This window comes from Alosa pseudoharengus, unplaced genomic scaffold (genome assembly GCF_046254945.1).
Source record: "Alosa pseudoharengus isolate Yale_2024_CS ecotype anadromous, Long Island Sound unplaced genomic scaffold, YU_APseudo_1.1 YU_APseudo_1.1_scf_4, whole genome shotgun sequence".
Classification (NCBI taxonomy): Eukaryota; Metazoa; Chordata; class Actinopteri; order Clupeiformes; family Clupeidae; genus Alosa; species Alosa pseudoharengus.
In genome coordinates this window covers 3,704,667-3,725,415 of record NW_027468774.1, presented here as the reverse complement: position 1 = coordinate 3,725,415, position 20,749 = coordinate 3,704,667, and the positions used below count along the sequence as shown (strand labels likewise).

Below are 20,749 nucleotides of genomic sequence, written 5' to 3'. Positions count from 1 at the left end.
TGTGTGTTAATTATGTCTTTCATATATTTATTAGAATGGTGCAGTGAATGTCAGGTACCTGTCTTGGAGTGACACATCTTTCCTCTTTTTGTTGAACATTTCAGGAAAGTCCTCCTGTTCCAACAGACACAGAGAGAAGTGAAACCTGCCCGGCATTGTTCAGGAACTGCTTCACACACAACACACACACACACACACACCTCATTTTTAGGGATCTTATAAAGTTGTTATAAGTAGGCTGCCGGGTTATCAGGTGTATCATACAGTAAGCTAAAATAAATACTGCATCGTCATTAGATGTCACTTTTGGAGGGATGTCCTTTGATGAAATAAAAATAGAGTCGTCTGTCCATAATGATTTGCTAGTGTACTTCATGAAACATGAAATGGAAGGTGGATATTTTCAACCTGCAAACACTAGCCAGGAGCTCCGCTGGGGAGGGGAGTGGGGAGTTAGGACGATTCTAAGGGCCCAGCACAGTACAGCACAGCGAGCCCCACAGCACAGCATTATTGTCTTTCATAGGGCCCACATTTTCTAGCAGCACTAAAGCACACCTCCAACATGATAAGAAAATGGCTCATGGACAAGAAATGTTTTTGACTGACCACAAAGCACTGTTCTTAATCCAAAAGAATTTTTTGGCTGCACTTAAGTGGCAGGTAGCCAACAACCTGATTTATTCAGCAGTGCGAGTTCCGTCACTGCCATTCCTGCAGTGTGGTGTGAAGTGTGAGGGTTTAAACCAGTTGTTCTGCTCTGGCTTTGGCACACAATTTCCCATGTCTATCAAGTCGTGATGTCACAGGGAAACCCGCGGCTCTGTTTGTCCGCCTGTGCCTGTGTGATTGTGGCTGCGAGATTGGAGGGTGGGTGTGTCTTGTGACGTGTGACCTTACCGGGAGTCTGTCTGTATGATGGTTGGGGTGCATTGGAGTAATTAGTCCCCACAGGTGTGGTGATTTAGGGGTGATGAGCTAAGCAGTATTTTAATAGTCGAGAGTCACTTGTGTGGCGTGTAGTGAGTGAGAGGGGGTCTTTGCACGTTCCGTGATCACTGGAGCTGGAAGCTGAACACGGCACATAGTAGAACCAGAAAAAAGGTCCTGAAATAAAAGGAAAAATATACAGTACCCAAGACAAAATAAACAAACAGAAATGATAATGATGATAATAAATTAGTAGAGACATGAGTGGAATAAGATAGAGAACATTATTATAGAGCTGCGTGTGTGTGTGTGTGTGTGTGTGTGTGTGTGTGTCAGATTCAGCGCCCTGTACTCCCATTTGTCTCTCTCTCTCTTCCCTTGTCAGCAGATCCCTGTTATTGGCCCATCTGGTCTTAGGTTCACCCGCCCATGCCAGTGTGTGTGTGTGTAGCCCATGCCAGTGTGTGTGTGTGTAGCCCATGCCAGTGTGTGTGTGTGTAGCCCATGCCAGTGACTGCCTCTCCCTCCCCATCCACCTGGATTGTGCGCTGTGCTGCAAATGCCCTCTCATCTCCTTATTGCCTCTATCCTGGATTGTGCGCTGTGCTGCAAATGCCCTCTCATCTCCTTATTGCCTCTATCCTGGATTGTGCGCTGTGCTGCAAATGCCCTCTCATCTCCTTATTGCCTCTATCCTGGATTGTGGAGTGCGCTGTGCTGCAAATGCCCTCTCATCTCCTTATTGCCTCTATCCTGGATTGTGCGCTGTGCTGCAAATGCCCTCTCATCTCCTTATTGCCTCTATCCTGGATTGTGCGCTGTGCTGCAAATGCCCTCTCATCTCCCTATTGCCTCTATCCTGGATTGTGCGCTGTGCTGCAAATGCCCTCTCATCTCCTTATTGCCTCTATCCTGGATTGTGGACATTACTTCTAATAGACTGAGTATTTTACAAACAAAAGAAGTGACCGCTGTCTAAATAAAAATATTTGACTCGGGTGTGTGTTTATGGTGACGGTGTCTCCCCAGAGAAAACTATTGGAGAAAAAATATGGATGAATAGATCAAGTTAGTTCAAATATGCTTGCAAAGGTTCGGGAATTCAGTCAGGCGGAGGTAGTGTGGTGGCTATAAGGAGCTGGGCTAGCATGCAGCAGCCTGTTGTGGGTTCAAAACCCGGCTTCCACTGTTGTGCCCTCGAGCAAGGCGAGTTGCAGAGACAATGGCTCTGGAAATATAGGTGCTTTGGATAAAAGTGTCTGCTAAGAAAATACATGTACATGTAGACTCTGATCTCACCAGAATTAGTTTACAGCATTCTATTTGACAGATTATAAAATCAACCAAGTCTGCTGTGCAGCTGGGTAGCCGTGGGCCACTGGTTAGCGCTTCGGACTTGTAACCAGAGGGTTGTAACCTCACTGCTCCCCGAGTTGCCACTGTTGTAGCAAGCAGCTCACTGCGCCGAGATTAGTGTGTGCTTCTCCTCACTGTGTGTGCTTCTCCTCACTGTGTGTTCACTGTGTGCTGAGTGTGTTTCACTAATTCACGGATTGGGATAAATGCAGAGACCAAATTTCCCTCACGGCATCAAAAGAGTATATATACCTGTACTTATACTTATGTCAATGAAGGCCCTTTCTGGACAACCACCACAATCAAAAACTGCATTTCATCCATAGTATATGTTCAACTGTTTATGATGATTCTGAAATTCTTTGTGACTTTGTTTATGTCACTCCGTTCAGGCCATCAGAACAACCACCTGTAACACAGACTGTAGTTCATCCATCTCTTTCAGTTATATTTCACACAGATAACAGTGTGTAGATTTCACACATATGCAGTGATAAAAAGGTCCAAGGTGTTGTGTGTGTGGGCGTGTGGTTTGTACAAGGCAGTCAGAAGACACCGAGATTGGAGCCGATACTGACCCAGAAACACCCTGCCAGACGACGTAGAGAGTTGTAGTTCTATTACTAGCGACGTTAAAGTCAATAAGAAAAAATCTGCTCAGGAGTCAGGAGCATGTGTTTGTGTGTGTGTGTGTGTGTGTGTGTGTTTGTGTGTGTGTGTGTGCGTTCGCATGCAGTGTTTGTGCGTTTCTGTTTGTGATGACATTTGCATTATGAGCTAGTCTAGTTTGTGTAGATTTTTCAACTATGACATTTCAGGGGAGTGCATAAACACCTGCGAACCCAGATAACTGGTCACAGAAAGAATCTTGCATCTGAATTTAAAGGCACCCGTAACATTTTTTTTTTACCTAACATTACAAGAATCTCACATCTGACTTTAAAAGCATTCTTATATATTTTTTTTTACCTTAACATAACATTTCCAAAATAATTTTGATGACACATAACCTCATAACATGATGGACGGCACTTCTGGCATTGTCTGAGCGGCATTGAGCATTGTCTCTGTAGTGATTACCGACCTAGCAAGTTTCTAGTCCGCACCGCAACCCTCGACCCCCCCCCCCCCAAAATTGACACGCAAAAGAGCTACTATGCTACAGGAATTCGGAGATCTTTTTTCTACAGATTGTAGGAAGGTGCATTCCCTCTATATTACAGTATATCGGAGTTATGTTCATACTTTGTTGCAAAAGATGCATATTTAGCGACGGATCAAAACGAAAAACAATGGTTCTGTTTCATCCTTGTGGGGTTTAATTATGTAGGAGCACAGACCTGACCTGTGATCATCAATAGAAATCTAAAGTAAATTGGACCAGTAATTATTAAGTTATGTGAGCTCACACATACACACACACGCACGCACACACACACACACACACACACACACACACAGAAAGAGAGAGAGAGAGAGAGAGAGAAACCTGATTGCAACACCCTTTGCCCCCCTACTGGTCCGGGGTAATAATTAGCCTAAGAGTAACTCTGGTATGCATCAAATGGAAACACTGATAGTACGTGCTCCAGACATGATGTGTGTTGTCTATTCCAGTTGTGTGACTGACTGCGTTTACATGCACTTCAGTATCCCGGTTATTAAGCTTATCCCGGTGGAACAGTATCCCAGTTTCTTTTGGAGCTCTCCATCCAGCATAACCGGGTTCCTCAAAAAACGATATAAGGGCTTATCCAGGGTTCTGAAAGTAGGACATGATGTTCACGTGCACAATTTCAAAACCGGTATACTTCAAAATCCTGATCATAACCAGGATACTGAAGTGCATGTAAACGCAGTCGGTGAAACATTACAGCAGTGGCATGGGTTTAGAGGTGGGCTCCTCCCTTTACACCAAGGGGCCGCACCTGTTACGACCTTTGCACCTTTGCACACACGTGCCTAACTCACCTGGAGAAATTGTTTTCCACAGTTCTACTGTAACCACGAGCCCTACCTAATTTACCAGGAAAGAGTTTCGACGAGCTAGCATGGCTTTTTGCTAAAGCTTTTGGAGAGACAGTTTGTCAGATAGATAGATACTTTATCTTCATCAACTTAGGGAGTACAGGTGTTCTGTACATTGGTGAGTTGCAAAGTGCTGTGAGGGGAAGAATAGCCTAGCATTGGGCAGCTAGCATAACCTGAGTTGGTAGGCTAATATACAGAAAGCCACTTGGATATAATAGAAAAGGTCCACAGTTGTAAGGTCATGTGTCAGGCGTTGTAGAGAGGTAAGCTCTGCTACAAGGTTTTAGAACGTTCAGCGGAGAGGAGTGAGATATATCCACTGAGGGGTAACTGTTGTGTTGCGGCCATGCTAGCGGGTGTGGTGAGGGTGTTGCTCACTGGAGCCCTGCTGCTTGGTCTCTGCCTAGGCGCACATGGGGGCTCTGGGAGGAGACGGGGTCATGGATGTCGCCAGAAGAGACAGGTAGGAAGTCCACCCTGGCAGGAAGACCCCAGGATCCCTCGGAAGTACTGCAACCCTGCTGGGAACAGCAGCTCGTCTGGGAATATCATCCAGGTAAGGTCAAGCAACTAATGTCACCTGTAGATATCTAACACAGGTGGTCACTAGAGAACAAGACCTGTAGATACACTATGATAAATGATCCATGAGGATCCCACAATTCCCATGATCCATGAGGACTTAGAAAACAGTCTTATTGGCTTACAGACCAACATGAATGTTTGGCCATAGACCCTGATTTAACCAGAGACCTTTGCTGCAAAAGTGTATTTTGAGATTAATTATAGCAGCAAAAGGTAAAATAATTGTATTGGACTGTGGAAAGTGTGATCTTTAAGACATCTTCTGCTGCTTGCTCTCTCTCTTTCTCTCTCTCTCTGTCCTTCTCTCCCTGTCTCTCTCTCTCTCTAATAATTGTCTCATTGATCAGTGGCATGACTCATGGTGGCAGTCACACACCCAGATCCCTGTTGGTTCTAGTCTTCAAATTCCATGCAGTTTTGAACCTGTCAGCCAAAGATACCTGTGATTACAATGCCTTGGGTTTTGCTTTTTCATTTTTAGGTTACGCTATACATCAAATGAGTGGAAATGGGATGGGTTGACTGCTCACACACACACACACACACTCTCTCTCTCTCTCTCTCTCTCTGTCTTATGCTCTGCTGCCCGCTCTCTCTCTCTCTCTCTTTCTCTCTCTCTCTCTCTCTCTCTCTCTCTCTCTCTCTCTCTCTCTCTTTTTCTCTCTCTCCTTCTCTCTGTCTCTCTTCTAATAATTGTCCTATTGATCAGTGGCATGACTCATGGTGGCAGTCACACCCAGATGTCTGTTGGTTATAGTCTGAAAGGCAATCAAGTTATGACCAATTAAAAGTAAACACTGTCTCTGTCTCGGCTTGTCAGGGCATTATAATATTTCCATACAGATTTTCAACTGAATTCAGTTTCAGTCAATTCAATGCCAATATTATGTCATGTAGAAAAAATATGATAGATAGATAGATAGATACTTGATCCCCAAGGAGAAATTCAAGAAATATATGGAGAAATAAGGAGAAGCTCAGCCCCTTCAATAGCTTGAATGTCAGTCCTTATTTGTATGTTGTTTTTGTTAAAAGCATCAGCTAAATGAATAAATCTAAATGTGGAAATGCCATGTAAATATGTAAATGTCATGTAGATGTGATGTAAATGTCATGTAAATGTGCAAATGTCATGTAGATGTGATGTAAATGTCATGTAAATGTGCAAATGTCATGTAGATGTGATGTAAATGTCATGTAAATGTGCAAATGTCATGTAGATGTGTGAATATGTAGATGTGATGTAAATGAGTAAATGCATAGATATGATGTAAATATGTAATAAATGCATGTAGACGTGTAAATATGTAAACGTGATGTAGTGTAAAGGTAAATGGGTTGTGTTTGCAGGCATGTGGCTCTGGTCAGTACCGGGAGTGGACAGGCCCTTTCAAAGGCCTGTGTGTGCCGTGCAGCTGCAACCGCCATTCCCACCAGTGTGACCCATTTACCGGAAGATGTCTGGTAAGGACCTCCATGGGTTTGTGTGTGTTAATAGGGCAAGCTATGCTGGAGGAGCATGTAAGTCGTTTCGATTACTGAGCTACTTCTGCCTCGCTCTGTTTTCTACTTCCTCTTCCTCTCTCTGGGCCATCGTTGTGGTATCTGGTAAAGACCTCCATGTGTCTGATTGCGTGCTGGTAAAGACCTCCATGTGTCTGACTGCGTGCTGGTAAAGACCTCCATGTGTCTGACTGCGTGCTGGTAAAGACCTCCATGTGTCTGATTGCATTCTGTTAACTTCTCCATCTATTCATCCTTTGCCTCTTCTGCAACTTCCTCCTTTTCTTACTGATCACTGTGCCCCCTGCAAAGGAGGATGTAAGGACATTTCTGTCTGTGCTTCTCTCTGACCGCTGGCTCTTCCTGTTCCCCCTCTTCTATGTCTTCTGTCCTAATGTGTCCCATGATAAGGGCCTTTGCACACTGAGTCCTAATTTATGGTCTAAAAATGGCACACAATTAAAAGCTAAGGTAACACTTGACAGTATCGACATAAGAGTGGCATGACACTGTCATGAATACATAACACTGTCATGACACATGAACCCTAACCCTAATCCTAACCTTAACCCTAAACCTAACCCTAATCCTAACCCTAACTTGTTATGACAAAAACCGAATGTCACTTAATAACAGAAGCATCATGTCATAAACGTTTATGACTTGTTTATGACAGTCTCATGTCACTCTATTTTTGTCTACACTATCAAGTAAAGTGTAACTAAAGATAAATACGATTTCATGTTGTGCCATTCATTTCTACACACAGAAATGTTTGTCTGTCAAAACGTTTTCGGAACAGTTTTGATGTGTTTTTAACATTTGCATATGTAGTGTCAGTGTGAATGAGGTGTCCTGTTGCAGCATTTAGCGTTGGACGGACCAAAAAAAAAATCCATGAAATAGTTTCCCTTTTTCTTGGGTTTTCTGATATCTCCCAGCTATTTCATGCTCCTCATTATATAAATGATTCCAGTTCCCCTTTTCCTATAGAGTGCAAATACTGCTCCCCACATCCTTCTTCTTTGTCACGTCTGGCTGGGTTATTGTTCCATATTTCCCTTCAGAGGTTCCTGTATTAGTGGTTTTCCTCTCCCTGTTCTCGTTTCTTGTTAGATTCTCTGGGCCGGATGTACAAAGTGCTAATACCAAGTTTTTCTATACGCTGAAAGTGAACACTGAGCTTTGTCATATTTTGTGGAATTTACTAAGCTGCCACTTCATTACGTAAACAAGCTCTCATCACCTCCCACGTGCGATCAGATTTGTACATAGGTTGTCATTTTTAAGGTGCAAAAAGTATCAGAAACAGGCAGTAATTTGGTGGTAATTATTAGTACATCTAGGCCTCTGTTAATTCTTATGACGAATCTGTTTTATCTGGTCTATTGATTTTCTTTCTCACTCTATCTCACTTTCTCTACACTACTACCAGAGTTAATACAGAGATAGAGAGAGAGATTGATAGAATAGAATAGAATACAATACCAATTCTACCAATCTCTCTTTATCTCTGTATCTCACTCTCTTTCACTTTCACCTAGACCAAAACTGTCCCACTTCTTTGCTTAGCCCCATAGATATTAAGATAGAAATGAGGCTGTTTCTTGTACAGCATTCTAAAATCTTTGGCTTCAATCAGGTTAGTGAGGCAAAGCCACATTGGCGTAATTATATTACACTGCCAGTGGATCTAAACAGCAACAACGATGTTAGTCCTGCAGTCAGTTTTAACATCGGTGCAACAGTAACATGCTATCCGACCAATGGTCAGTCACTCTCCGTTTCTGAGCATGACATGAGAGGAGCTCTTAGGGGAGCGAACAGCAGGAAGGCTGCTGGACCAGACGGCACGAACAGCAGGAGAGGCTGCTGGACCAGACGGCACGAACAGCAGGAGAGGCTGCTGGACCAGACGGCACGAACAGCAGGAAGGCTGCTGGACCAGACGGCATTCCTGGGCAGCTGTTAAAATCCTGTGCTGATCAGCTGGCACCAGTGTTTACAACCATCTTCAATTTGTCCCTATTATGAGTCCTATCAGATTGTATTATTCCATTATGCCTGCTGTGCCTGAGAAGTCCAACACTGCCAGCTTAAATGATTACCGCCCTTGACATCCATGGTGATGAAATGTTTTGAGAGATGTGTGAAGGACATTGTCTGTTCATCACAGCTTCAACTCCATTGTAAAGCTGTGGACGATACAGTGGTCATAGGACTCATCGCCAACAACGATGAGACAGCCTATCTGAATGAAGTTGAGGAGCTGACATCATGGTGTAAGGAAAGCCTAGAACTGAATGTCTCTAAAACCAAGGAACTGGTGGTAGACTTCAGACGAAAGAAGCAGAGTCACGCTCCACTGGAAATGTATGGTGCCCCTGTAGAGAGAGAGTGGACAGCTTTAGATACCTTGGTGTAAACATCTCTGAGGATCTTTCGTTGACATCACACATCTCCAACCAAGTGAAAAAGGCAAGAGAGCGCCTGTATCACCTCAGAAGGCTGAGGAAATTCAGAATGTCCACATCTCCAACCAAGTGAAAAAGGCAAGAGAGCGCCTGTATCCGCTCAGAAGGCAAGAGAGCGCCTGTATCACCTCAGAAGGCAAGAGAGCGCCTGTATCCGCTCAGAAGGCAAGAGAGCGCCTGTATCCGCTCAGAAGGCAAGAGAGCGCCTGTATCAACTCAGAAGGCAAGAGAGCGCCTGTATCCGCTCAGAAGGCTGAGGAAATTCAGAATGTCCACATCTCCAACCAAGTGAAAAAGGCAAGAGAGCGCCTGTATCAACTCAGAAGGCAAGAGAGCGCCTGTATCCGCTCAGAAGGCTGAGGAAATTCAGAATGTCCACATCTCCAACCAAGTGAAAAAGGCAAGAGAGCGCCTGTATCCGCTCAGAAGGCAAGAGAGCGCCTGTATCAACTCAGAAGGCAAGAGAGCGCCTGTATCCGCTCAGAAGGCAAGAGAGCGCCTGTATCCGCTCAGAAGGCTGAGGAAATTCAGAATGTCCACAGAACTGCTGAAGAGCTTCTACTCTGCCACGATAATGTCTGTTACTTCTGGGAACATAACGCATGGTACTGAAATAGCAGCTCTCAGGATAAAATGGACCTGCACAGAGTGATCGGATGTGCTGAGAGAGTTGTCAGGACTAAACTACCTGGGTTACAGGACATTTACACCAGCCGTTGCCAGTAGGAAAGTGCCTCCTTCAAAGCCAGAACTGAAAGACTAAGAAGGAGCTTCTTCCCCCAAGCCATACGGGCCATGCATAACTGTTCCAGCACTTTTTTACCTTTTTTATAAGCCCATTAAAGCATTTATTTATTTGTATTTATTTAATTTCAGGCTCACCTTATTTTTTTTTAATCTTATTTTACTTATTGTTTTTTCCCCTTGCTCTTCTACTTTTTCTACCTTTTCCCCTTTGTACAGCATGGAGCTGCTTTGCACAGCATGGAGTTGCTTTGTACAGCATGGAGTTGCTTTGTACAGCATGGAGCTGCTTTGCACAGCATGGAGTTGCTTTGTACAGCATGGAGTTGCTTTGTACAGCATGGAGCTGCTTTGTACAGCATGGAGTTGCTTTGTACAGCATGGAGCTGCTTTGTACAGCATGGAGCTGCTTTGTACAGCATGGAGTTGCTGTCACAATCCCTCATTTCACTGCTTTTTGTTTCTGTGCAAATATGCAAGTGACAAATGAATCTCTTGAATCTATTACAATTAATATTAAATAACATAAATACATACAATATTCAAATCAATAAAGAAGAACAAATTCTAAACAAAAAAGTGTTTTGACCACCTTGACCACCTCAAAATTGGTTGGGCTCAGGGGCGCAGCTACCCATTTTTGAGGGGTATGCAACAACAATATTGCCCCCCCCCCAAAAAAAAAAAAAAAAAACACAAACAACTAAAGCAAAACAAAAGGCCAATAATTTACACTATTACTATGCATTAGTGTCTATTGAATATGTTTTAAAGAAATGCTGCCAATTTAATGTTTAACTTGATGTTATTGATAAGTATTGATAAATATTGCCACATTAAGAGAGTCTAAACGGTTCTCATAACGTCCTTTTGCCAGCTATTGCTCACAATGGATAAGGCTGATAGGCACTCTAGCCTTGTTTGTTTGCAAACACATTGACAACACAATATTAAGTTATTACAAGGAGTCTTCATTGTTAGGAAATGTAATCATGAAATGAGTTGTTGCTAGTGTGACATTTCTGTTTGCAGTTGGCCATTAAAAGTGCAGTATGAGCATGGTAGCCACCTAGCTATCTGAATGGAATAGGCTACAGTATGTTTCAATCGGCATTATGCTTAACAAACGCTAGTTAGTCTGTTAACATTCATATTTGCAAGCCTCCAAGTACAGACGTCATCACTTTAAATCCTACCTGTTGCCTTTCACCGTCCACTTATTTAACTGCTGTTGCATCCCTTGACATGCCATCTCCTTTTCCCTCTTTCTTTTTCTATTTTTAGTCGTCAACAGCTTTTTTTTGCTGTATCCATCTTTTTTCATAGACGGCAACTCACTACTCGTAGGCCTACTGCTCGCCCAGCGTTCACGGCGCCCCCACTCCCTCTTCTATGTCAAAATTCTAAGATGGAATCTTATGAGATAGGGCGCCTACTCTAGCCTGTTAGTCCTCTAAAATGTTATAGAACATTGAGAAAATGTTGAAATGATTAAGAAACGGACAGCAGTAGCTACCATATATACCAAATATATTATTTTTTTTTTTTTACCATCGCTTTGGCGCCCCCATGGAGCTGCACCCCTATGCGCCGCATATAGCGCATACCCACTTTTTGCGCCACTGGTTGGGCTGACAGTGGACTTGTAAACCGATGAGAAAAATGGCAACTCACCACTGGCCTCTTGCTATCTGGGAACAACCAAATGTTGCCGACTGTATCTTCAGGTTACAATCTGATAGGACTCATGCCAGTGAGCAGCAGCCTGACATCTGAATCCATTGCATCATGGTCTCTGGCAGGGGACGGTGTCATCCAGACATACCTGGACTTCAGAATGCTGTGATAGTGTCTCTGATTTCTATGTGATGTCTCTCTCTCTCTCTCTGTTTTCCTTTCCTTTTCTCTCTGTGCCTGTTTCCATGGGTGTTGCCAGCAGAGTGTGTGTGTGTGTGTGTGTGGGGGGGGGTGTTAGCACCCCTACTTTTGCTGAAACACAATTCCACCCCCAAACTTTTAGAATTTGGCCGGGATTATTTCACTTCTCTACCCCAGAACCCCCCCCCCCCCACCCCCCGCTGATGCCACATTTTTAGTGGATTTTCTCTCCTGGAATCTCTCAGCACAGTTCACTGGCTCTGTACTAAGAAGACCCGCAGGCTGCAGAATTGTTTAATCAAAAAATAAAAAAGAGGATACGGGTCCCCTCTTCATTCTATCACTCTGTTGCCTTTCATTTCTTGCTCTAGTCTTCTTCCTGCGTCTGCTTCCTAGTCTTCTTCAGCCTTATCGAGCCGTCTTGCCTTCTTCCCGTGTGGGCATTATCAAGTAAACATTATCTAGCTGGCAGCATCATGCCAATCTCTCTCTGCTCTGTTTGCTGTCTGTCTGCTGCTCTGCTCTGTTCTGTTGTAACTTAAGGTCTTTGAAACCATAAGGCAGAACACTAAAACTGGGATAGCTAAAATGCAAAAGCACTAGAGCGAAGACACTCCTTTGATGATGAAGTTGTGATACACTGGACAGTGGACACAATCCGCCATGTTTATAAAATGATAAGAAATCTCTGTGCACTGAAGGAAGCACCAAGTAACTGCTCCGTCTTTTGTAAGTGCGCTTGACATAATGTCTCAGTACCCGCAAGGGGCACAAAAACCTAGCCTCTGCAAAGTCCTTTTAGGCAAGTCCCTCCACTTGGCGGTCATATTACAACGCTTTTTGGGCACTTATCGGGCATCTATTTCAGGTACAGCTGCATGCGCAATGCTTCACAAATCACAACATACCAACCTCGCTTCAGCTGCGAGATCACAGCACATGATTGGCACGATGTATTCACAACATACTGTACCACATGATTGGCACGATGTATTCACATGTCAACTTTTGACGGCAGAAGGGGCGGAATATGTGTAGATGACTGCCATGTTTGCGTTACAATCTAACCCCATATATTTCTATGGGAGATACTAACCCCATACATTTCTATGGGAGATTCTTCGAGTGCTGTGTTTCTTCATTAGAAAGTCTCTGGCCTCTGTCAGTGGCCAGTTAGTGGTCTTTTAAATCTAGCGTCGCAAGCTAGTCACTGTGAACAATTTGTTTGTGAGTAAGCATACAAAATGGGAGATTCTTTAGATGCCCATTCAATCGTCTCAGATCCAGTATGGGTCTCATGCCCCATCTTTCTTGGGAAACAATGAAATACCTTCTGTAAAAGCCTATTGTGGTGATGTTGAGTGGATCGACTGGAAGAGAACCTATATTTCCTGTATCTCGGTAAGATAATCACTTAGAGGTGGTCTAGGTGTTAGGGGTGGTTTCGGTCTTAGGTGGGGGTGGTCTAGTTGTTACGGATCTGGGATTCCAGATGGAACACCTGCAGGTTGTGAATTGATTCCAAAGAATTCGCTGTGGATGACAACATCAGCTAAATGATGATTATTGCATTGCAATGTTTTAGTATGTAAAGTATAACTGTGTGTGTGTTCAGGATTGCCAGCACAACACTGCAGGTGACCACTGCCAACACTGTGCTGAGGGTTACTATGGTGATGCGGCTCAAAGAACATGCAAGCTGTGTCCGTGCCCCTTTTCTGTGCCATCCAACAGGTTTGGAAACACACACACACACACACACACACAGATACACACACACACACACATGCAGAAGGGGAGTAGCCATGGCTGTAGCTACCATAGAGGACACCGAGGTCATGTCCTCGGTATTTATATCTTCAAGTTTTGTTTTAATTTATTAAGTAGCCTACAAAAAGCCGAAGAGACCGTCACGTGACACGTCGTTGCAGATACCTCTGACAAACGAAAGTAAAGTCGACTCGGCTATCGCGGAGTGTCCTAAACTAATTAACGAACACAACGCAGCTCACATGAAATTCAATAGGCCTACCCACAAATCTATTGTATTAAATAAATAAACTTGACGGTTTGTTCATTTTCTGCCAGTAATCTTGACCTGAACAAAGGCTGCGACAAAGTTAACGTTTGGAAAGCCAGCAGAAGTTGAGCAGGGAAGGTGAGAAAGGTAATGGTTGAATACAATAACAGAGTGTCTATTTACACCCCTGGTACAAATAGCCTTGGCCATTCAGCTGAGCTATTCACACCCTGTGACATAACAACAAAAAGACGTTGCTCACGTGAACAGATACAACCGTCAGTTTGTTAGTTAACAGGAATTTCGTGAATATGACGCTCAGGCCTATAGACTACCTGCAAACACTTATTTAGGTGTGGAAGTACTGTAGATAGTACAGTGGTTACAGACATGGTTTAGCATGTGGGAGACTGGGGTTCAATTCTTGATGTGTTTTGGCAGAGTGAGTGTGCACGTGTACCAACGTCTCTGGAGAGAAGGCGCGCAATTTGAACAATAAATCGATTCTCAAACGGAAGTTTTGATTGCAACAATTAGCTAGTTCATGCACCAGGGTGTAAATAGCATACATTACTATACACCAGGGTACGAATAGCATCCACTTCTAACTATACATTGATGCAAACAGCATACCTTATTCAGAGTGTCTATTACACAGCTGAGCTATTCACACCCTGTGACGTAACAACAAAAACATGTTGCTCGTTTTTTTATTACATTGTGTGATCAATATGCCAGAGTAAATGCACAGGGGTGCAAATAGCATACATTGATATTTGTACCAGACGGGGTATTAATAGAACACATTACTGTGTGCACCGGGGTACGAATATAATTCACTTCTAATTGCACCAGGGTACGAATAGCATACACTGCTAATTGTACCAGGGGTGCAAATAGCCTTACCCATACAATAAAGATGAAATAGGGCTACCAATGAGATGCTAACCTGTAATGAAAATGTTATGTTGAAATTCAGTGGAGATGCAGTTAGCTAACCTGCACTGAAAATTAAGGTATATTAATGATATTTAGAATGGAACATCAATGTTGTGATGATGGATATTATCTCATATGGCCCAAACATAACCTATTGTCAAATTATATCAATTACTGGTCAGTAATTTAGAGACTTGTTGGTTTAATAAATCCAATACAGGAAATAGAAATCAGGCAGTTGAGGAGAAAGAGGAAGAGAGGGAAATGATAGGTGAAGGGCCCTCCCAAATGAGTGAGAGTCAAGATGAGAAGAAGGTAGAAGGTAGCCTAAAAGCTCTGCAGCCTATGACCCTGCAAATTATAAATGAAACAGTGCAGAACATTCTTAATGATTGAGCAGGGTTCAGTATAAATATCCAAAGCCAATTTGGGAAAAGGCTTTTGAGATATACAGGTGCATCTGAATATTGTGGGAAAGTATGTAGGTTCAAATATAAGCAAAACATTATACATATAAACTGAACAAATCTATGGTTCTACGTCATTGTGTGTATGTGTGTGTGTGTGTGTGGTATGGGCTCGAAAGAACCCCCTAAATTTCCCCGCCAGCCTTCATTATCAAGTGCAGTGATAGGCTACTATGTGCTCACAGCTCAGTATTTGAAAAGTACTGGCTACGGGCTTGGGAGTAGCCGAAACTCTTATTGGCCTTATCAGCCTAGTGGGGCTTAGAAAAACAAACAAACACACACACACAAGGATGGAAAGTTTCATGTGTGCTGGTGCACTGGTGTCCCGGTGTGCACTGACCTCTGGGTGAAAGCGTGCACTACAGCGATGGACATGGTTAAAGTGTAGTGACATCCGACACGACAACACAATGATGTCACTGCGTGTTACTTTCATTAGAAACGGGTTCATCTAAACAACATTTTTTCATCTCTTGCGATGCAAATAGTTAGGTGTAAACAAATGCCTCCGGTACAGCAGAATCTGTAAAAGCCTAATGGGACTCGAGTTCTTGAAGAGCTTATCCCACAGCAGAGGTTATTAATGTTCCATTCATATCAGCTGTCAGTCTCCACTACCTACTGTACAGATTAGAGGTTTGCAGGGATTTCTATTGTGACTGTACCAATAAGTAAACACTTCCCTATAAGCTCATGGCTTATCTCTACTCAACTGCCAGACAATTAGCCAGACAATGAGCAAGATTAGAGTTGCATTAAAGGGGAATTCTGGCCATTTTTCACCTAGATCTTTGTTTCTCAAGGTCGCAGAGTAGACTACTGTTGGTACGAATATGATTATGCCCCCAGAATGTAGCACTGTAGCTGCCTGGTTGCTCTAGCTGTTGGCTGCTTTTTTTTTCTAAAAAAAGGTACCGACAGTACTTGGTGACCTTAAGAAACAGAGATCTTTGTGAAATATGGCTGTGAGCACACAGTATCACTGCACTTGAAAATGAAAAAAAAAATGTGCAAAGCCTCAGGACCAATGCACTTTTTGAGTAAAGACCAAATATCATGCATATGCAAGAATGAAGAAAAAACTGTACATTCATCAAAAGTACACTCTATATTAGTGTCCACCAATCAAGTTTTTTGCGGTGACAGTGCCCTCAACCTCATTTTCAGAGCGCTTCGGTCAAGTGTTTATTGTTGCTATGTTACCAAAAACGTCTGCCAACACGTCTTTTTGGAACATTGCCTAATGCTAGCTAACTAGCTAACTGAAATGGCAGCAATCGTTCAGGGGGTCGTTTCTAGAAAAGTTAGCAACGACGTTGCTCAACCACCATGGTACGACGCAACTTGCGACCAAACAACGACACTGTTACACCTGTTTCCAGAAAGCATCGTACCTGTGTCGCAATTCACTACCTCCGACGTTCGAACACCGTAGTTCCAACAACTTTGTTGATGATGCAGCGATACATATCATTGGTGGAAACAGTGGCAACGTATAATACCCCACCCCCTAGAAATGTTCTGTCACGGCCTATGTCGACACTTTTCTAATCTAAACCGAGTGATTTATGCTGGCATTGTCATTGCCATCAGCCAAAACCTAAACCTATTGCAAGCATATAAAACAGTTAATTTAAGCAGACCAATATGAGTCATTATTTGTGTTAAATATCTATGTTGGAAAAAATATATAGCCTGGACAAATGTCTGGGTATCCCATAGCATATCAACTGTCTCGTGGCTTAACGGCAGCGCGTCAGTGCACTGAGCGCTCGGCTGGAGTTCGCGTCCTATGTCTTCTTTTCATCTCTGACTAAGAATAGGCCTACGAGACACAACAATAGGTTTTGACCATACATATTTATGTATATAGTTACTCTACATCGAGAGACCATAGGTAGGCCTACAATACATCAGTCAAAAACAATTGAATGTCACACTAGTTCACCTGCAGGTAGCGAGAAGCAAGAGGACAATCTCACATCATAAGAAAATCGAACCTACAACGTTGGGATAATAAGTCATCTGCTTTAGCCACTACACTATTTATCACTGCTGATGTAAGGGACTGTGAAGATTATAATACTAAAAGCAAGGCAATACTTGAATTAACATAAATAGCAAGAATGAGCCAAGTAGGGGAGTCAGTGTCTTAATCAAAATTAAGCTACAGGATAGATCAATCATTGAGTCACGAGATAAACATCCACTTCGCAAATTTTGGTTAGGCGGTTGTGATTTTTGGTTAGGCGCTCCGGACACCAACAGGAACTACCAAGGAACGACACAAGTGCGACTGCCTAGGGGCAGTAGTTCAAACGACCAAACTTTGCGTCCTTGTTTGCGATTGAGAGTTCGAACTACCCTTTCTAGAAACACCAAATCCAAGAATGATGGAGCGTACTACCAAGGTTGCGACGCAAGTTAGCAAACGATGCTTTCTAGAAACGACCCCCAGGACTCAGCTCACTAAATATGACTTTGACCGACAAAAGGAGTTAATTTGGCATTGCAATTGAATAGGTCATCCCTCTAGGCCAGGGGTGGGCATACTTTTTGGCTCAAGGGCCACATTGGGTTTTGAAAATTGACCGGCGGGCCGCACAACAACCCAACCCAACAACACAAACATAAAAAGGTTAATTTTTTATAGCCTATCATTTAGTATCAAAAGTATTAGTTTTAATTTAATGCTGTTTAACAAATGTATAAATTGTGCACTGTCTCTTTAAGTACAATTCACGTTTATTTCTCATGGATCTTCTGCCCGCTCTGCTATGGCTAGTGCTGTACCTATGGCTGGGCCCTCTCACAGTTCTTAAAGGAGAATTCCGGTGTGATTTTGACCTAGTGTTTTGAAACATGATACCGAGTGTGAACGTATGTCTCATAGCCCATCTCGGCTTGTCCCCTGCACTCCGAAATCTGGCGCTAGTTAGCCGATGCTACCAACAAGGCGGTCAATGGTGGTGCCTTGGGCATCGGCATAGCCATGCAAATAAATCACTGTTTTACACCATTTACGAGGCTCAATATATCTCCACACTTCATTGGTAGACTTCCGAGGGCCCTGACACTCGGTATCATGTTTCAAAACACTTTAGGTCAAAATCACACCGGAATTCTCCTTTAAATGGTCAGTAGTGGGAACTACTGTTGCCTTCATGATTTCCTTTTAAAAGTTTCTTATAAGAAGGAGATATCAATTATCAACAATGACAAGCCAGCTGGAACCTACCGCTCTCTCTACCTCTCGTGAGTGCAGACGCATATGGTATAAAATTCTCGCCAAAAGTTTTCTGTACCTGTACCAAAGTTTTGTGCTTGTAAGAATATTTTGTGCTCGTAAAAATGATTTGTGTACATGTAAAAATAATTTGTATCTGTAAAAATATTTTGTGCATGTAAAAATGGTTTGTACATCTTCAAATCCGTTTTCTCACTGTGTAGAATTTTTTTTTGTGAATTTTGCGAACGATATTTGCACGCACGGATTTTCCATTTGCAAGTGCGCATCTGTTTTCTACAGACATGAAACAGATCTACGGGTATGAAACTAATGTACAAGTACAAAACTTTTTTACAACTTTTCCCAAAACAGCCAATCACAGCACTGCTTACTGAACGGCCAGTCAGCCGATCAGCTCGCTTCTTTAATTCTGAAACGCTGGACATAGAAAATACAGCTCTTGGTACATCCATGTAAACACCACAGTTCAGAAGAGGTGAAACACTTAAAAAAGAAGAGCTATCTTAGCTAACAAGCAAACAGCTCAACTTAACTCTATTCCTTCCCTACTATGAATCTAATATCATTAAGTAGAACTAATAAAATTCAGATCATTAGTTTTATTATTAATGATATAATTGTTCTGTATAGTTATTGTGTTAGTGTTTTCCGACTAGTCATTCCTCCCTTTGTATTTCCCACGTTAATGTGCGGTGCTTTCACGTAACGTTAGCAGAGACAGTTGATAGTATCTTTGACGTTAGCTTAGCCCAGCCAATACTAGCCCAGTTAGCTGCCATTACCTATTGTTACCTTCTAATTACCTATCCAGTGCTCGCGTTTTAAACTATACTGTTTATTAGTTCTAGTTAATGATATTAGATTCATAGTAGGGAAGGAATAGAGTTAAGTTGAGCTGTTTGCTTGTTAGCTAAGTTAGCTTGTTACCTAAGCTAGCTAGAACATAACAGTTACTGCTACATGACCAAAAAAGTTCAGGGTGGCTTTAGGCTGACTCCCTTCCCTCCCTCCCTTTGTATTTCCCATGTTATATGTGCGGTGCTTTCACGTAACGTTAGCAGAGACAGTTGATAAAAGTAGTATCTTTGACGTTAGCTTAGCCCAGCCAATACTTGTTTCACCTCTTCTGACTGTAGTGTTTACATGGATGTACCCAGAGATGTCCAGCGTTTCAGAATTAAAGAAGTGAGCTGATCGGCTGACTGTCCGTTCAGTAAGCAGTGCTGTGATTGGCTGTTTTGGGAAAATTTGTAAAAAAGTTTTGTACTTGTAAATTCGTTTCGTACCCGTAGATCTGTTTCATGTCTGTAGAAAACAGATGCGCACTTGCAAATGGAAAATCCGTGCGTGCAAAAATCGTACATGTACACAAATATTTTTTACGAGCACAAAATATTCTTACAAGCACAAAACTTTGGTACAGGTACAGAAAACTTTTGGCGAGAATTTTATACCATAGACGCGTTCCCAATTAAATGGATCGCATAACGTTCACGTTAGATCTGCTGCAAAGGAGATAAGAGTAGGCCTATCCATGATGTTTTGACATTGACATTGTAAACGTTCTCTAAGGAGAGTGAAAAGCAGTTTACAGTAAAGCTAACCAATGTCATCTCTAACGCAGAAAAAAATAGCGAGCAGCCTGATAACCAAATGAAATGCTCGACTGGCCGGATGAAAGTGCTTGGCGGCCCAGATCCGGCCCACGGGCTGCAGTTTGCCCACCCCTGCTCTAGGCTTTGTAATTTGCGTTAGGTTTGCAGCAGTAGTTTAAAGGTGCTCTAAGCGACGGGTTTTTTAGGCTAAAACATTTTGTCACTTACTGCAAACATCACCTAACCAGCCGCTAGCTGTCTGTGTCCTGAATACACTGTAAAAAAACGCGATCTCTGTGGACAGCCCAGGCTCCAAACACGGCAACAAAAACAACCTGACCTCTAGCCCATAAAAACATAACAAACTGTTCCAGCAAATCACAGACGAGATGCGCGTTTAGGAGAGTTTCAATTGCACGGGAGCAGCACGGGAGGGAGGGGGAGGAAGTAGCGAGAAAGCTCTCTGTTATGTTTGAAAGTCAACGGAAGTGACGTTACCCAGCATCGCTTAGAGCACCTTTAATATTTAGTCACATAGGACTTGGCTGATTGAGTTTTCCTCTGCCACTACCAACATTGTTGACAGTGTAGGTCCCGCCCTCTTCCTTGCTTTCAATTGGCTAGCAAGAGAGATTTCAACTTTCAGCGCTATGAGCGCTGCGGAAAAAAATGCTCAGCGGCGAGGGCCTTTTTCCGCCGAGGAGCGCTGAGCGCTGTGAACGCTGAACTTCATAGGATTTGTATAGAAAATAGCTGCCGTTGGCGTAAAAAACGCGATTGGTGGACACAGGCCTTTAATCGCCATTTCTTGCATGTTACACACTTAAAATACATTAAGTAATATTTTTTGTTTGAGTTGAAACACTGTAATCCTACCTGAGTGGTACACTCTAAAATGATTTATTTAAAGAGTGATTTATTATTTATCTATTTTTTTTTATTTTTTTATTTAGGTCTGAATGTAACTGTATTTA

The 20,749-nt window shown here is 42.8% G+C and overlaps 1 protein-coding gene across 2 annotated transcripts in view; it reads left to right on the top strand.

Moving 5' to 3' along the window:
- Positions 1 to 12,842: 12,842 nt before the first annotated feature.
- The window catches only part of lama3 (laminin, alpha 3), a 51,308-nt gene continuing 43,401 nt past the window's right edge, over positions 12,843 to 20,749 (top strand). For both annotated transcript variants that reach the window (XM_076266946.1, XM_076266945.1), the window contains exon 1: positions 12,843 to 13,235. The gene's annotated coding sequence lies outside the window, so the exon portion shown is untranslated. The remainder of the gene's footprint in view (positions 13,236 to 20,749) is intronic.